The following is a 17,921-nucleotide window of genomic DNA, read 5'->3' on the forward strand; positions in this document are numbered from 1 at the left end:
AATTGAACCCAGGACATTCTACCACTGAGCTATATCCTTAGACCTTGTTATTTTAAGATAGAGTCTTGCTAAGTTGCCTAGGCTGGCCTCAAACATGTGATCTTCCTGTTTTCAGCCCCCTGAGTTACTGGGACTACAGGTATATGTGATGGGTTACAGGCATGCATCAGGCTGGGTTTTGTTTTCTCAATCCATTCAGGCACTATATGTCTTTTTCTTCTCTTTTTTCTTTTTTTTGTTTGTTTTTGCGGTGCTGGGTATTGAACCTATGGCCTCACAAATGTTAGGTAAGCACTCTACCACTGAGCCACATCTCCAGCCTTCTATGTCTTTTAATTAGAGTATTTAATTCATTTACATTCATTTTAATTATTTATAGCTAAGGATTTATTAGTACCATTTTGTTTGTTGTTTTCTAGTTGTTGTGTAGATCCTTTATTCTTCCCTTCTTAGTATTTTCCTTTGTAGTTACATGATTTTCTCTAATAGTGTGTTTTGATTCTTTGCTTTTAATTTAAATTGTATCTAGTATAGGCTTTATGATTCATGGTTACAAAAAACACCTTAGAGTTAAAACAGGATATTTTAAACTGATGACAACTTTGATTACAAAAAAAATTACATTTCAACTCTACTTTTGAAATTTTTATTTTTATTTTTTGGTGCTGCAAATTCAACCCAGGGTGTTGCATATGCTAAGCATGTATTCTACCACTGAGGTACACCCCTAGCTTTTGAATTTTTTTGGAGGGCACTGGGGATTAAATGAAGGAGTGCTTTACCATTGAGCTATATCCCCAGCCCTTTTTATTTTTTATTTATTTATTTTTATCTTAAGACAGGGTCTCAATAAGCTGTTGAGGGTCTTGCTAAGAAGCTGAGGCTGGCCTCGAACTTGAGATCCTCCTGTCTGACCTCCCAAATTTCTGGGATTACAGGCATGCATGAGCATACCTGGCTCATTTTTACCTTATTTTGTCTATTTGGTGATGTCATGTTTTCCTGAGCATCCTTAATCCTCGTGGTCATGCATCAACATTTGTGCATTGAAGAAGTAGGTACTTGTTATAGCCTTTGAAGTTGGGCTTGTCTGGAGTGTCCTTCAGTAGTAAAACTAAGAGTGTTCAGATATTTGGGGCAGACTATCTAGTATGATCCCTAAGTCCATGACTGTTTCAGCACTAGGAGACATGCTCAGTCCCCATCTTCCATGGCTGGTACAGTCTTAGCTGGAATCCCATGACTGCTGAGGCTGGAGTAGCAATGGGGGTATACAAAGGCCTTGTGGCCTACCTGTCATTGAGATTTGTCCAAAACCTAAGACCACTACAGTTGGGTAGCAATGATGTTGGTTGGGTGCAGGGGTACAGGTTTTGTTTTGGTGAGGGTTGGGTCTAGATGCTCAGTCTGGGGGTACCAGCATGGAGTCAGGGATCCTGAGGATCCTGCCTACTCTTGGGTTTTATTGTGGTGGTCTTGGATGATATCTCATCATCCTGCCGAGTGTTTAGGGAGAGATGGTAAAATTATCCTTCTTATCCTCTCCATTGCATGCTTACTTACTGTTATGGCATAATCAGGTACTGTTATCTCTCACCTGGTTTCTGTAGCTCTTGCAAATGTATTTTTGTGTGCAGATAGTTTTTCAAATTGATGTTTCTGTGGGGGATAATCACTGGAGAGTTCCATCTTCTCGCTTTTCTCTCTGTTTCTAATCTCAAAAATTTTAAATAAAATTTATCTGATGCCAGTGGCCTGGCCTATACTAGGGAACCTTTTCTGAGTTCAGAAGCCTGTGCAAAGGCAGGAAATTATATGCCAGCATCTCCTAGAGTCCTCTTCAGAGGAGTGAACACCAGCACTGGGAAGAAAGATTATTTTCACCTCAGCATACTAGCACTTTGACCCTTAATTCTGAGCGGGTAGCTTGGTTATTTGTCACTGCATATTGTTTAAAAAGCATCCCCCCTGAGCAGGCCACCTGTAGGCTTTGGGAACCTGTGGACCTGGTTGGGACAGCTAAATACCCTGAGTCAGGATGACAAAGAGCAGAGGAGAGAGCCCGTGGTGAATCCACACCCAGCCCCAGAGCCCCACAGGGCAGCTACACTTCCTTTTCCTCTACGAGCACTTACCTACTGTCCTGCCCACTTTGCCATAAAGATCTTTCCTAAAAAGAGAGTGGCCAATGAATTATGGAGTAGGAATGTACTAACAAAGGTAGAAATGTGTCCTGTTATCAGTCACACACATTCAAGCCCAGCCTAGGGCAGCACTGTAGAGGGGACTATAAGCTCTGGGATCTTCTCATTCAACCAAGATTGCTTCATACAAAATTTGACAATGCCTGCCTGAGAGCCATTGTCGATATTCAACATTTTTTAAAATAGCTGAACAGACTAGACAATAAGGCATGACAGAAAACTTGGACAGGAGACTGGCTTGGACTCTGGCTTAAGAAAGAAACATACTATTAAAAGTAGGCAACAAACACACATTTCTAAATGTTTAATTTATTTGAAAATAAGAATCAACTTGGCTATTCATTTATTTTCTTCCTCTAAAGCCACAAAGACAAGCAGAACTCGATTTCAGTTGCTTGTTAGGGTATCTCTCTAGGCTTTCTTTTTCACATTGAAATTCTCATACACAGTAACTCTATGATCCTCTCTTACTGTTTGATGAGGCAGGGAAAGGGGTAAGAAGATGAGTTGAAAGGCCTTTCAGAAAGGAATCGTAGCACTGAAAGGTATCTCAGAGCCATCTTAAACCATTCATCCATTCATTCATTCATTCATTCATTCAGCAAATATTTATTTAGTACTCACAGTGTGCCATGGGGATATAGTGGTGAACAAGATCACCAAAACCCTGCCAGGGTTATCATTTGGCTCAGCTTGCCCCACACTGTCCTGTTTCTAGCACTGGAAATCCTACATCTTGGAAAACAGCCCTGAGTCCTGAGAAGATAGGGATGACTAGTCACCCTGTGTACTTACTAAAAGCTCACACTCCACAGATGCCTGAGAATTCACCTGGGAGGTGAATTGTGGGGGCCTGAGTTCTAGTATCAGAGCTGTTCTTTGATATCTATGGCATCATGATCAGGACACTTTATGGAGCCTCAGTTTTCTCATTTGTACATGGGAAACATAATTCTACCTCAAAGAGTTATTTCCAGATTAGATAAAGTTCATTCTTTGAGTCTTTAGCAGCTGGCTGTGATGACAGCTTTTTTAGCTAGCAATGGAAAAGGGAGATGTAGCTGGAGATGTCCCATTAACTGTGGAGATATGAGAGGCTATTCTATGTTTTGCTAAATCAGGGTGAAACCTACCAGAAATCTGGCTGAAATATTTTGTTATTGGTGTTCAGATAAGGTAAGATCTCAGTTCCGAAATTCTTTGTAGGAGGAAGGGGTTGACTCTCAGAGAGAGGCCCAACTGATAGCTTAACTTCTTTATGTGCTGGCAGGTGCAGAAAGCACAGGTACCTTATTCTCAAAGTGGGAATTTGAACTAAAGATGAAAGTATTAAGGTGAAAGAAGCACATATAAAACTGTACACTTAGCCCTGCTCCTGTTTGAGGGTTAGTTTTCACCTTTTTTCTTCATTAAGATTCATTTTTGCTTTGACAAGCTCTCTATTACCCATAATTTGTCATCTTATTTAGCATTCCACGAGCTCTCAGCATGCCTCAGGCATTTTGCTGGGGACTGCAAAAGCTGATGCCAAGGGGAAGCCGATCTAGTGCCTTTTCTCAACAAGCCAATTCTCTGGTTGGAGGGACACACACATACACAGGGTTCATTTTTGTTTTTTAATTCTTTTAGTCCCAGGGATTGAATTCAGGGGCACTTAATCACTGAGCAACATCCCCAGCCCTTTTTAAATATATTTTATTTAGAGACAGGGTCTCACTGAGTTGCTTAGGACCTTGTTGAGTTGCTGAGGCTGGCTTTGAACTTGTGATCCACTTGCCTTAGCCTCCTGAGCCGCTGGGATTATAGGTGTGCACCACCACATTTGGCTATTTTTTTTTTTTAAGTTTTTGATTCCTTCCTTTATTTAGCTGTCCTTTTTTTTTTTCCCATCGTTTCACTCCTACCCTCTGCCCCCCTTTTTTTTTCCTGGAAAGTAGCTGCAAGGCCTTTATTTTTCCTCTCTTCAAATGTCCCCCCCTCCCCACCTCATTTAATGCTACCTTCCACAGCTCTGGTGTACAGGGTCTTATGAGGATCAGCTGTCTCATAGGCACCACTGATAATGGCTTTTTATGCATTGACTTGTAAACTCATCAGGCTTTTAAGACTGATCTTTACTGGTCCTTAGTAGTGACATAGGCTGCCTCATTATTAGCTGGTGATAGTGCCATTTCCAAAGCTTTATTGGGACATAACTTCATGCTGAGTCAAAGAGCATCTGTCCTCCACCAACTGGCACTGATTATGGGTAGCAGTGTGTAAGAATTAACTTCTATTACTTCTTCTGTCACATAATTGTAGAATTACTACTATCATATCCACGATCTTCTAGGCATTTTTTATACATCATTGCTAACTTTTACACCATTCCTTTAAATTAGGCATTATTAACTCTGTTTTTATGGATGAGGAAACCAAGGGACAGAGAAGTTCTGTAAGTTGCTTGGGATCATCTAACTAGCAGAAGGTTCACAGACATGAACATTAACTATGGCAGTATTGTTAGCAAAGGTCACAGAATAAACTTGGTGTAATGGAAGCTGTCCCAATTAACTTTATTTGACTGACATACATTATTTAAGTCTATGTTTTCACTCACCTGCAGTGAGAAAATCTTGATTTCCCCCCATGTTTAGATTCAACTTTAAAAAAAAATATTTAATTTTTTAGTTATAGTTGAACACAACATCTTTATTTTATTTATTTATGTTTATGTGGTGCTGAGGATCAAACCCAGGGTCTCACACATTCGAGGTGAGTGCTCTACTGCAGAGTCACAACCCCAGCCCTATATTCAACTTTTGAAATTCCTTGGTAGCAGGTGGTTTATCCTACTACTTAAGGTATTCTTTTTTTTTTTTTTGTTACTGGGAATTGAACCCAGGGGTGCTTAACCACTTAGCCACATCCATAGTCCTTTTTTATGTTTTATTTTGGGACGGGGTCTTGCTAAGTTGCTGAGACTGGCTTTGAACTTGTGATCCTCCTGCCTCAGCCTCCCAAGCCACTGGGATTACAGGCATGCGCCACCATACTTGGCTGTATTTTGTCTTTAAACTTATTTATGTTTTATTTATTTTAGTAGATAGTTTTTATGTGGTGCTGAGGATCAAACCCAGTGCCTCACACATGTCAGGCAAGCACTCTACCTCTAGACCGCAACCCTAGTCCCCTGTATTTTGTCTTAAAAAAAAAAATCTCTGAGCTGAGCACTGTGACACACAAATGTAGTCTAACAAGTCAAGAGACTGAGGCAGGAGGATTGCGCATTTGAGGCCAGTCTCTACAACTTAGCTAGATAACCCTTAAAAAAAAAAGTCTGTGTTGGCTACCCAATGGGTTCAGGTGTATTTCATTGTCCTTGCATAGGATACATATTGTTCAGGATCACTGTGGCAGAGCCAGGTCTTAAGACTTTATCTTATTCATGCCCTTTGCCGTGAATATACCCCACAATTCTTTCCCTAAGCTACAGTACTCTTTCACAAGTCATCTTTCTGTCCTAATTCCAGCCCAGATGGTGAGTAGATGGATAGATGGGCCCATTAGAATGTTTCTGCTCACAGTCATAATTGTACATTTCATAATTTTAAACCATGGTCATTAATAAATGCTAGCTGGGCACAGGTGTACACATGTAGCCCTAGCTACTTGGGAGACTGAGGCAGAAGGATTGCTTGAGCCCAGGAGATCAAGGCCAGCCTGGACAACATAGCAAGACCCCATTTCAGAAACAAAATAGAACAATCAAAACAACAATAAAAAATGCCATTCTTATCTTTTCCTTGCTCTTTGGGGGCCATGAATCCTCACACAGCTCCTTGGGCAGGCCTTGCATTTTGGACCAACATAGGAAACATTTCATTTTTAAAGGACCCAAACACATTTTTCCAAACTGCTGGTCTTCTTTCTTTCTTTTGGCAGAGGATAGCTGCATCTTTAATGCTGCCTCAGAGAGGGAGAGATGGAAAGAGTGTGAAATGTACTCATGTTTCTTTTTTCTTTTCTTTTCCTCGTAGTGCTGGGGATAGAACCAGGGCTGCATGCATGCTAGGCAAGCACTCTACTACTGAGCCACACCCTCAGCCCATATGTTTCTCTCTTGATTCAGAAAAGGCCTGCAGTTGATGTTGGAGCCTTGGAGACATTTCCTACTTATGCTGGTGAAAGGGGTAACCTGAAAAGCAGATGGGAGAAATATTTTGTGGCTAGATTTCTCTTCTTCTAGTGTTCGAGATCAGATGAAACTTGTAGAGGATGGGCCTCTTGTCATTGTGAGCCCTCATGAGAGATAGGGGACACACCGTGGTGGTGCTTCATTTGCTCCATGAGTATATGTACAGCTTGAGCTGAACAAGAGACCAGAATCTCATGGATTTCCCTCCTTAGGACTGAGAATGAGGCAGGCTGTTTTCATCCCCGGGTCTGTATTTCATCCTTCTTTGGATAATGGTGTCTCAGTAATTGCTTTCCTTTTTCTTTTGTCTTCTACCTGTTCATAAAAGACGTGGTATCAGGAATTTTTAATACAATTTCAGAATGACACTGAAATTGTCTGATGTCTGGGGTCACCTCTTGAAGCTAAAAGGAAAGAATGCTTGTCTTCTGGGGAATTCCCAAGAATTGACTTCTCTTAATGAGATGTAGATAGGTGTGTTGCTCACACCTGACCCTGTTGTATATTTTTTCCCATCCCCTCTGGGGTGAACACTGAATAATTAGGAAGGAATCCTTCATGTTCTCTTTGATTTCAAAAACAAGGACAATCTATTCTGATCATTCTTATGACTCTTACTGCCCTATCTATTAATAACTCTTTTCTCTGTTTCATATGGTAGGAGATGAGAATTGGACCAGTCTTACAATAACTTGCATTGTCATTTATTCAGCAAATATTTACCGAGTGTCTATAATGTGCTAGATGTATTCTAAGGGGTTGAGGGAACAATAGTAAAAGAAACAGTTAAAAATTCTAGTCTCTGTGGAATTTACACTCTAGTTGAAGAGAAATAGACAATATATCTTAGTTAAAATAAATCAGTGAGATATATGTAGTTCTCCCCTCGTTACCAATCTGAGGGCATGAAGAAATGTGGAATATTAACTTAGAGTAATTCTGGAACTTGTCTCCGCCACCCAGGTTAATGAAACTCCTGGATTCCCCTCCCCACTCAAGTGTTTTTGGCTCCTGAGCAGACCAGTTTTAACTTTTACACTTCTTGGCACAGTGTTGTGCAGCATCCAACATGGGTTATGTGGGCTAGTGCCCTGCGTGTCATCCAGTCAGGCTGTATTATCACCACTGCGACTATGATTCTTGCTTACTTGGAACCATCTTTTTTGCCTGTATGTGAATCAGAACATTCATCCCAATGCAGGGGTTCCCTTCCTTCTCCCTCTCTTCTTGTGGCAGCTGTCAATTTTGTTCCCTCTGACCAGATTTTCACTTCTCTCTGCTCCCCAGATTTAGTCCCTAACTGTTGGTGACTTAGTATGGCTAGTGTTTCAAATCATGTTATTTTATAATTGCAGGTAGATATCTGCTAACTTTTGTTGGTTGATTCTTTTTCAAATTACTCAGTATTTCTTTTGATAATAATGTAGGCTCACTTACTAGAACTGGAGAATACAGACAAATACAAAAAGGAAAATAGTCACCAATAATGTTAACACCCACTGAGACTTAACTGGCACCAGGGCCAACTCCTAACTATGCAACCTGTGTTGTCTCACAGGGCCTAGTGCCTAGGATTCTGCATTTGGTTTAATGTTTTCCTATTGCTGTCTTAACACTTGTAATAATTTTTGAACAAGGAGCCAAATATTTCATTTTGCTCTGGGAAATACTAATGAAGTAGCTAGTCCTGCCTACTTTAACCTCATATATCTTTCTGGTCTTTTCTTTATCTATGGATTGGTTTTAAAAATCAGTGGGATTGTGGTGGAATTGTGGCTCAGTGGTAGAGTGTTTGCCTGGCATATGTGAGGCACTAGGTTCAATCCTCAGCACCACATAGAAACAAACAAACAAACAAAACAAATAAATAAAATAAAGGTATTGTGTCCATCTACAACTAAAAACATGTTTTTAAAACACTGGGATTATACGGCTTGTATATTTTTAATCTTGCTTCTTTCAATGAACATTATAAATGATGTGCAAATGTTCCTATTTTATTAGATAGTTTGAAAGCATTTTTATTAATTGATATATAATATTCCATCACGACTTAATATTTTTCCATTGTTCATCTTTTAAGTTGTTTGTAGATTCTTAAACTCTTCTTTCATATATCAATGTCTGAAACATGGTGAGTGCTAAGTAAATATTAGCCATTATTACATTTTCTGTGGTCCCTCAAAGCATTTTTTAAGAGTCCACTGGTCTCTCAGGGAATTCAGTTTGTTCTCTGGTTTCCTGTGCTTTTTGATACCATCCAGAAACTGGGTTTCCTGTGCTGGGTGATAAGAATTGGAAGTAATTTGAAGCCTGAGTATTTACACGTTGGTGCTGGGCAGTTCCTTAAAGAATTGCAAATTGTTAATCTTATGAATACAGAATTCTTTGTAGTCCAAAAGATAAAGGTTCAAAAGCTCCTATCTCCAACCTTAGAGATAGTGGTAAGATTTGAGTCCAGTTTTGTCAGTTGGTATTTTTACTTCATCAGTATTCACCATTTTCAATCATCAAAGGCAGCAAGGTGCATTACTTTTCTTGAGTTAACCTGAGAGTTTCTGGACAGTGGCAGAGTGTTAATTATACAGCAGACCTTGATGTTTTGAAGATGTGTCAATGCCCTTGCCATTTCCTTCTGATGATATGAATCTGTGAATGGGGTAGGGATAATGAAGGGACAGCTGTTAAATTCATTCCTCTTGAACCTGCTTGCTGCATCCTCTTGTGCAGGATGGTATTCCCACAATGTTTGGCAGTTTGAACAAGGAAAAGGAGTTTGTTGTTCACGGGGCATTAAGAAGTTCAAAAATTTTTGTGCTTCTAAAACAGGCTTCAACTGCTGAAAGCAGCATAGCCAAAGGGGGGAAAAATGATTGCTCTTGACTTTGGTAGGCCTTGGGTATTGTTTTTCTTTCTACTCTGGAATTTAAGGTTTTTCTAATGATCTTTGTATTTTTTTTTTTTAAATAGGGGAAGAGGAGTTTTTAGAAGAGATTCTTAAAGGATAAAAATTTTAAAACCCAAGCACATTTGAGTGCTTTAGTTTTATTTTCCCAGTAAGAATGATAATGATGGCTACACAAATTGCTTCTTTGACTTCTAGGTCTTGGTTGGGCTCTCTAGCCTCTGTAACTCAGGAACATAGAGGAAAGACTATTATATTAAAGCAGTTGACCTGTGAAATATTGTACCTCCTCCAAAGCATTCTTTTGCCATCGAACTATTTTGTTGTAGTGGTTCAGCCAGATGCTGGGATAACTGTTGTTTATTTCTTTCAAATATTTGAGTCTGTAAGGTGGCAGCTTTTCCCTTTGTATCCATGTCTCTGGACTTTTAATACTTTTAATACTGGTAAGAGATTCTATGGAAGTTGAGATTTAGGGGAGGTAAGTATCTAGGCCATGCTTGGAACCATTTGCTGACTTTGAACCAAGCCTGCCTACCTGGTGTGAGAGAGGCAGTGGAGTGAAGGGGAGGGATTGCCATAAGGGAAGGATGAACGGTCTCAGGGAGGCAGGCTGCTAGCATGGAGACAGTGCCCAGGCATGTGGCTGGGGCTTGAGGGAGACATCTCTCCCTGCAGAAGGAGACTTTGGGTGTCTTACCTTATTCTCTAGGCTTCTAGAATGAGGCACTGAGCTACCATGTTCAGATATTCACATCCTATTCATATTCATGTCCTACAGGACCCATAGGAGGAATTCAGAGTATTGACACAGTAAAGCACAAGGCCAGTTCTTCATATTGGGGCACAGGGTCTACAGGGCTGGCAGTAATGGTTGACCTGATGCCAGTACCCCAAAGATTGAAACCACCATGACTAGGGGCTGTGATACTGGTTCTGAACTTGGAGTAGGTGTGAGACTGTATGTGGGGACAGTGGTTTGTAGAGGGGGCTGTTGGGGCAGAAAACAGGACAAGTTGTTACATGCTTTCCGGAGGTACAAGGGTCAGCTGAACTGGAGACACAAGGGCGAGCCGAATGGGATGATGGGAATTCACACAGGTCTTGAGAAGAGTAAAGTATTCTATTTCAGAAAATAATTTATCTTCCCAACAATCATTTTACATATTTACATACAAATGCACAGTTCTGTCATTTATTATGTTTATACCCAATAATTAAATTCTCTAATTAGAACCCAAGCTCCTTTATTTGCATAGTGCACATTCTTTTGGGGGTTAGTATGCTGGGCCACGTGGTCACCTACAATTAAATACTGTTTTATTGCAGCCTATGGAATAATAGGTTTTGCCTAATATTAAAGGTTTTCTCTGGCTCCTTCAAAAGCCTCTCAATTCACAAATTCAAGGTAAACCTGTTTTCTTCAGCATAAAGCTTTACTCTTTGTTAGGCTTTAATAGACCAATGTGACCCTGAACTGTGGACTCTAAGTTTCCTTTATGTATCCTATATTGGCTGGGTTAGCTGTGGTGGGGACAGATGTGGTGGGGGAGCAGGGCAAAGCGGGAGGAGGAGGGATAGGCAGGAGTACTATGGTTCCAATAAAAAAAAAAACATTATGTGCAGAGAATGAGTTTTTCATACCTCAGTTTATCCAGCCTATATTGGCGCAATAGTCCTGTTGATCAGTCTAAAATACAATTATGTGTGATTCTGGGATCTTATTTTCAACCCATTCACCTCTGAATGGAAGACGGCCAGGGCAGGTGGGCTGAGGGGGCTTCTATGTAGTCAGCAGCTGCCCTAGTCAGTTGTCATGTATTATGGCACAAAAAGAGCTCCTTGGATCTCTCTGGAAAAAGGAATCTTTTATGACATTATATTTATACAAACCAAGCAATGAAACCATACAAAACAAAAAGAATAATTTGAGATTTCAGTGACAACTTCCCCCTGTAATGGAAAACATTTAAGCATTAGAGTCAGGAAATTTGGTGTCGTCACAGTCATCTTGATGCTGTCTCATTCAAGCTGTGCAACTCAGGGCAGCCCTGATGACCTCTCTGGACCTTACTTTTCTGTAAAATGTTGGTTATGATAGGTTGGCTCACTGAGAAGTTGATGGGAAGGCATGAGAACAAGCCTAGTATGGCATCTGGCACATAGTAGGCACTTAGCAGCCCCCCTCCTTTGTAATGTGGACATGGATTGAAGCTTCAGCCTTCAGACAGTTCCCTTTCTTTATAGGGCTGTGGCAGGACCAGGTGGGACTTGATTTTAGAAAATGCATGTGCAGAGCTGGGGAGACAAAAGCCCCTTTTCAGCTCCTGCTTCAAGATGACCACGCTCCATATGGCTTCACCTGCTGCGCACTGTTCTAATTGCAATCAGAATGGATCTCATTAGGGTTACAATGGCCCAGGAAAATGAAGAGTGGTTACCATCGCCCACTCCCTGGGCCTCCCAGCCGGGCGGTCCAAAAAGAAGCAGAGTCGAAAACGTTTCCTGTAATTACAGTGCCCAACACGGCACCCCAAGGATGTTGGGAGCTTAATAAATAGCCTTTGAGAATTTTTCTTTCTGTCTGCCAAGTGTTTATTACAAATAAGTGGAGGTCTGCTTCAATGGCAGTGTACATGCCCCAACCCCGCCTCCTTGAAGCACTTACATACAAGCTTGGTGTAAGGGGGCCCGTGTAGAACGGAGTAAGGAATAGTAGCTGCATGCTTCCTGCATGGATGCACAGAGAATTCCTAGTGACCACTATTAGGTGTGGGCTAAGTGATTAAAAAACCAACTACATTCTGTATGGAAATAGACAATCAATGAACATTTTCTCATTTGGGTATGGGTGGGATGGGAGCAGGCATAATCATTTACCTTGGAGAGATATTCTAACTTTGTCAAATCATTTAGAGAGGATGAAATGGATATGAATCACTTTGCCACTCGTTGACCAGTGTCATTGGATTCATATCAGTTTGGTTTGTTTTCTGGGGAATATATGTGCAATCTGGGTATCTGCAACCAAGTATAAGTGATGCCTTTTGCCTCAAGACTGTGAACTTTGCCTGAATAAGAGCTAAGGAGAGGCAACCTAGTACATGATTTGGTCAGTCACAGGTTTTTCTGGAAAAGTAGCAATAAATTATGAAAGCAATAACACAAATGCTCTTTAAAGATTTAATAGCATGCATTTTTAATGAAAAGATTCCATATTCTATAGTCTATTTGTTGGTCTTGATCTATTGACCTAGCATCTATCCATCCATTCATATAAATTAATTGGATGTTTGCAATGTGACTCTTTAAATAACTTTGTCTTATCTAACTAGTATTACTGACCAGGATTAAGTAGAAAATGTTCTTCACTCGCCCTGAATCTTTGCTGGAGGCTGAAATCTTGTGATGCTGTGCTCAGCTCCTGTTCAGGCTCCATTTAGTGCACAAGTGGCTGCTATGGCATTAGAAGCTCTCATGGAACCTCTGCCTGGCTTTACTTTTTATAGCCTTATTTTGCTTGCTCAGCCTTTTCCTTTCATTCTACACATTGCTTGTGTGTGCTGCCTCTTGTGTTTTGTTTTTGTTCCAGGAAGAGATGGCTTTTTATTTCTTTATAGATAGTGAATGTCCTGGATGGGTCTATCTGCATGCAGAGCTCTGGGTTTCTGTGATGTAGAGGCAGGTCCCTAGGGTCTTTTTTTTTTTTTTTTGAAGGCCATTAAGATAAATAACTCTTCTGTTCTTCTCATTATGCAAAAGGAGTGTTGTGGGATGAAGAGGGTACCTCACAAAGTCAGGAGAGTCATACTGAGGAGGGACAGAATGGAACCAGGCCATTTACCTGGTAAGCAGTTGTCTGTAGAGATCTCGTAGCCCATGGGGAGACACAGAGAGGTAGACACCCCAGGTGCAACTATGTTGTTTCAGTTTCTCCTCAGTATATGGAACTGTCCACCTGCCAAGACCTTAGAGGGGCAAGGTTACTTTTCTGGGCCAGCCATCCTAAGGTCAATTTAAAGAACTGTCATGCTGGGAAGGAAAAAAAACCTGTGTTAACATGGAGCAAAAAGAGAGGTATCTCCAGATCATAAAGAGCAGACTCAGTCTGCAACAGGGTGTAACAATGGGATTGGAAGTAATGCAGTAGCAGCAGCAGTGTTATAAGGGATCACCAGTGGTCCTAACCCTGAGTGAAGAACAGCTGTACACTCTAGTGGGAAGCTTGTAAGCAGCAGTGAGCCAGTAAAGTTGATTGAGTCCTAGGGCCCACATTTAACAAAATTTTATTGAGTGCCTATTGTGTGAGGTTCTGTTTCATTGACTCTTGAACACAGTGTGCCTATTTGTCGCATTTCAGAGCTGCTGGGATTACTCCTTTGGTTCAGATAGTGACAGCCTAATCCGTGCATTATAAAATCCCCCCACAAACTATTGCCTGATGATCTAAATAGCCAAAGATAATCTTTGCTTAGATGTGGGCTAATGCAGTCCTTTAAAATTCACTTTGTGCCAGGGCCACTGGACTACCAGTTATGACACTCAAAAGTATAGCCACATAGAATTAATAATACTTTCTTAATATATTAATATATTCAATGTTCAGATTTCCTGGATTGTATATTTTTTAAAAAATAATTACATTTGATTTGACAGGATCCAAGCAAGATCTACAGATTACATTTGGTTGGTAAGTCTCTTAAGTTTCTCTTATAAACAGCATACCATTACTCCATCTTTTGTTCTTAATATTTATTTATTTATTTATTTATTTATTTATTTTTAGATGGACACAGTATCTATTTATTTTTGTGTGGTGCTGAAGATCAAACCCAGTGCCTCATATGTGCAAGGCTGGTGCTCTACCAATGAGGCCCAGCCCCAGCCCCATTACTACATCTTTAATGTCATTTATTTGTTGAAGAACCAGTTTATTTATATTTTAGAATTTCCCACATGAGCTTAACTAATCAGATATACCCTCTTGGAGTTGTTTATTGGATCATCTATATCCCATATTTCCTGTAATTAGGCAGTTAAATACAGAGGCTTCATTAAATTAAAGTTCTTTTTTTCTCTCTTATTCTTTTTTAAATTGTAAATGGATAAAATATCTTTATTTTATTTATTTATTTTTATATGGTGCTGAGGATCCAACCCAGTGCCTCATATGTGTAAGGCAAGTGCTCTACTGCTGAGCCACAACCCCAGCCCCTAAAGTTCTTTTATTAATATTTTTATTTGGTCAGTTTCATAGTGGGCATTGTGTATTTCTGATAGTTATAAGGAGGCACATATTGTCTGGTTGTCCATCTTTTTAAAAAAATATTTTATAGTTGTAGATGGATACAATATCTCTATTTATTTATTTATTTTTATGTGGTGCTCAGGATCAAACCCAGTGCCTTACACATGCAAGGCAGGCACTCTACCACTGAGCTACACCCAGCCCCTGGTTGTCCATCTTTTAATGATGCTAGGATTTAGGTGAGTTTAGGTGTTAGCAGCTTGACCCATCACTTGTACATTTTGCTGTCAACATTTTACCTTAACAGTTTGATAGTTGGTGATGATCATTTCCTAGAGCCATTATTTCATAATGGTGATTTTAAAAGTCTGTTAGCCCTTCCACATTTATTAGCAGAAATTTTTCTGTGAAGAGGGATGTTTCCTCATCACCTATTTGCAAAGATGTGATAGATGCTTGATGCTCTCCCTTTAGCAAATTTTAAAATAATGGGTATGTGCTCTAATAAATTCCAATTGTGAGAAACTAGATTTTTTTAAGAACTATTATTCTAAATTGATTAATTTGTTAATAATTGCTATTTTTCAATCCACTGAAATCATTGTTTTTTTATATATATTCAAATTGTGTCATTTTTGTCCAGTCAGAGCCCTTTAAAGTTGATTTTTGGTTCCTTTGACAGATCTTATTAGGGTTTTATAGCTATTTTGCTTGCTAGCAAAATAAGATATTAAGATTAATCTAAAAACCAACCTTCTTCCTTTTTCCTTTCTCTTTTTGGTACTGGGGATTAAACCCTGGGATGCTTAACCACTGAGCCACATCCCCAACCCCTTTTTAATATATTTTTTAAAATTTTAAGACAGAGTCTCACCAAGTTCCTTAGGGCCTCTCTAAGTTGCTGAGGCTGGCCTTGAAATTGCAATCCTCCTGGTTTTGCCTCCCCAGCCTCTGGGGTTACACCACTGTGCCTGGCAACATTTCTTTCTTTTTTTTTTTTATTGGATGTTCAAAACATTACAAAGCTCTTGACATATCATATTTCATACATTAGATTCAAGTGGGTTATGAACTCCCATTTTAACTCCAAATACAGATTGCAGAATCACATCGGTTACACATCCACATTATTACATACTGCCATATTAGTAACTGTTGTATTCTGCTACCTTTCCTATCCTCTACTATCCTATTTTAATGTAGCAGTCTTTCTAAAGGAGACTTGGTTTCTTTTGGGGGAAATGCTATCTGACACCACTCTCTGAGGGTTAGGGATGCTCATTGTGGCTGTGTTGTTGTTATAGGCTTTTGCCACAAATAGAAGTAGGAATTCCAGTTTTTAGGAAGAGGAAAGTTAATTATGAATTTATGCTGATTTTTATAATTAAAACTAAAGATTATAGGGTTTTCAATTAATTCCTTTGATTTTTGACTCATATTTGCTATTTTCTCTATGGTGTTATATGTGTGACCATATAGGTGTGTATATGCATACACGTATGTTTCAAAATAATAATACCAATATTACTTTGACTAATAAATACAATTTTATTTTTATCTATCTTGTTTCAGTCTCATTTAGCATCTCAAATCTGTAACTTCATATCTGCTGTATTTGGGAGAATTTCAGCAATCATTAAAAAAAAATTGCCACATTCTCTCTGTTTTCCTTATGGATTGCCACTTAAACTTGTGTTAGTTTTTGTTTTTGTTTTTTGTACATAGATTGTTTGACAGGTCCCTGAAGTTCTATTCATTAAAAAATCTATTTACAGTGTTCTTCAAATTTGACAATTTCTATTAATCTGTCTTCAAGTTCATTGACTCCTCTGCCATTTCCTTCCATTCTGGGTGGGCTAATAAATAGTACAATTAATGAAATAGCTTTGTTTAGTTCATTTTCATTTTAGATAATTATATTTTTAGTTCCAGAATTTACATTTGAATCTTTTTTCCCTCACTAATGTGTTTAACTACTTCTAATATTTTGGTTATTTTCTTCTTATGTTTTTATCTTTTTCTTTTTTATAAACCTTGGTATAAACCTATTATGTATAAGATTTTACACTCTTCCTTTTGTATTTATTTTGTATTTATTTCCCCCACCTTACACACAGAAAATTATTTGTAGCATCATTTTTTTTTTTTTTTGGTGTGGGGGGTGGTATTGGGATTGAACCCAGGTGCACTTTACAAACTGAGCTACATCCCCAGAACCCTTTTTTATTTTAAGACAAGGCCTAAGTTGCCTAGGGTTTTGTTTAATTGCTGAGGCTAGTCTCCAACTTGTGATCCTTCTGCCTCAGCCTCCCAGGCTGCTGGGATTACATGTATGCGCCATTGCACCCAGTTGCAACATCACTTTTTTTTAAAGACAAGGGCTTACTATGTTGCCCAGACTGGTCTTGAACTCCTGGGCTCAAGTGATGCTCCTGCCTCAACTTCCTAAGCAGCCAAAACAGTAGCATACCTGGTTTCTACATCATTTTTAATGACTGCCTAATTTATATCATACCACTATAGGACTATTCTGTATTGTTAAGTGTTTGTGGATCCCAGTTTATGTTACTGCAAATTATGCTTCATTGAAAATCTATGTGCATAAGTTTTAGACTGTTTTGTAGAGTAGACTTTTAAAACCAGAAGTTTTAGATCCATATGTATAAAACTTGTTGAAGGCTTTAAAATTCTCTTGTCAAATTGATTGTTAGTAGTTGAATCAGTTTTCAACCTATGAACAATATGTGAGGAATGCTACTATCTCCAAATGTTTCCAGTAGTGACTAGTACCATTGATCTTTTTTTCCTAATTTTATAGTGTTAATTAAATTTGACCTGTTGCTGTCTCCATAGCTTGAGTCCCTACTTAATGATTTTGTAACCTAACTTGGTTAACTGAAACCTAATTAGAAGTATCTTTTTGTAAAAGGTAGCCAGTTCTCAGCCAGTCAGAAGCATATGAGCTTTAGCCAGTCATAGGCTGCCAACTGATTTGATCATGTACAAATAATGTGATTGCCTAGCTGTAATCAATCAAGCTACTTCTGTACTTTACTTTCCTGTTATGTTTGTAAATATTTATATATTTATATGTTTATAAATACTTATAAATGCCATTCACCTGTAGCAGAATGGAGATCTCTCAACTTCTGATTCCTGAATGTCACATGACTCATGAATCATTTGCTCATAAAAACTCTGTTAAATTGAATTTTTTGAAAGTTTTTCATTTGATAATAGGCTAAAGAAAGATTTCCTTGGTTTTCTTTTTTTTGGCATTTATTTTGGAATACTTCCAGTAAACACTGTTTTCAGATGTTCATTAACCATTTCTTCCTTGTGAATTATCTATTGGTCTCTCTTAATTAATTAATTAATTTTGTTTTT

This window comes from Spermophilus citellus (assembly GCF_964194105.1).
Source record: "Spermophilus citellus genome assembly, chromosome: X".
Classification (NCBI taxonomy): domain Eukaryota; kingdom Metazoa; phylum Chordata; class Mammalia; order Rodentia; family Sciuridae; genus Spermophilus; species Spermophilus citellus.